The following is a 1176-nucleotide window of genomic DNA, read 5'->3' as shown; positions in this document are numbered from 1 at the left end:
AAAAAAAAATCATTCACTTTTTTGACGATTGCTCGACGTGTAGGGTAGATAGAGGGTCCAAATTGAAAATTAACTGTAGAGCATATAGCCAAGAATTAACTGTAGAGCATATAGCCAAGAATAATTTCAAAAAAGAATTATTTTAATACTCATAGGTTTTCCGGGTTAAATTCGTTAAATTCCAAAGGTTGAATAAACAAAAGTAATAAAAATTAACCACAATAGCCGAAAAAATGTCGCAATTTCTCCAAATCTCTAGGTTGCACTTAAAAGCTCAATGTTCAAACAACGTGAAATAATTTTTTTTCTTATTTTTTCAGGACAGTTACGGTAAATACTATCACCCCGTTTTGGTTGACGTTGATATTATTATTCCCATATATTCCTCATTCCTATATAAATAAAATATCAAGTAAAATAATGTAAAGATAAACAAATTGTTAGTAAGTATTTAAACAAATTGAAGATAATAAAAAAATCAGAACATAGAAAATTTTTCGATGTGGTTTTATGGCGTTCAGGGTTCATGTATATTTGGGATGGTCCACTTTAGTTCATGGTTACCAACTTCTCATATATGAATTCTAAAGTCTAAAATAAAACTCCTGAAAATGCAATATCTAGAGTAAATATTAACATAATGTTATAAAATTATATAAATTAATTATATTATATTATACGTAAAAGTCAATTAAGTAAGTTTGTATTATCAATATATCTATTATCAATATAATATTTTCAACCTGCACAACAGTCTGCACAAAGTCGTCGAATGCTCAGGCACATGTCTGGTGTAAGCGAAGAGGAATTTATGTCATCCTCCTATATATTTCATTTTACTCAATATCACACAAAATTCACTAATAGGTTTTCTCTTGTGTTCAATAATCATTGATTCGCTTCTCTTATTTTTATTCCAAGTCATAAATTTCAGCTTATACATAATAATTTCATAACGCACTTTCGCTTTCATTAATTACAAAATGTACTCTAGGTTACGGATTGAGTTGCAGTATATCTATAGGAAATATATATCACGGTTGTAAAAACCCTTTTAATTAAATTATATATCATGTTGTTCAGAATTGTGAAATTATCATCGTGCAATGCAATTCGAAAAATATGTAGGACAATATTTTATTTCTTCAATGTCGATACCTTTCGACCATTACTAAT

Source organism: Ctenocephalides felis, unplaced genomic scaffold (assembly GCF_003426905.1).
Source record: "Ctenocephalides felis isolate EL2017-DRISC unplaced genomic scaffold, ASM342690v1 CF-g0.4_SCAFFOLD_01170, whole genome shotgun sequence".
NCBI lineage: Eukaryota > Metazoa > Arthropoda > Insecta > Siphonaptera > Pulicidae > Ctenocephalides > Ctenocephalides felis.
This window is presented reverse-complemented; position numbering follows the sequence as displayed.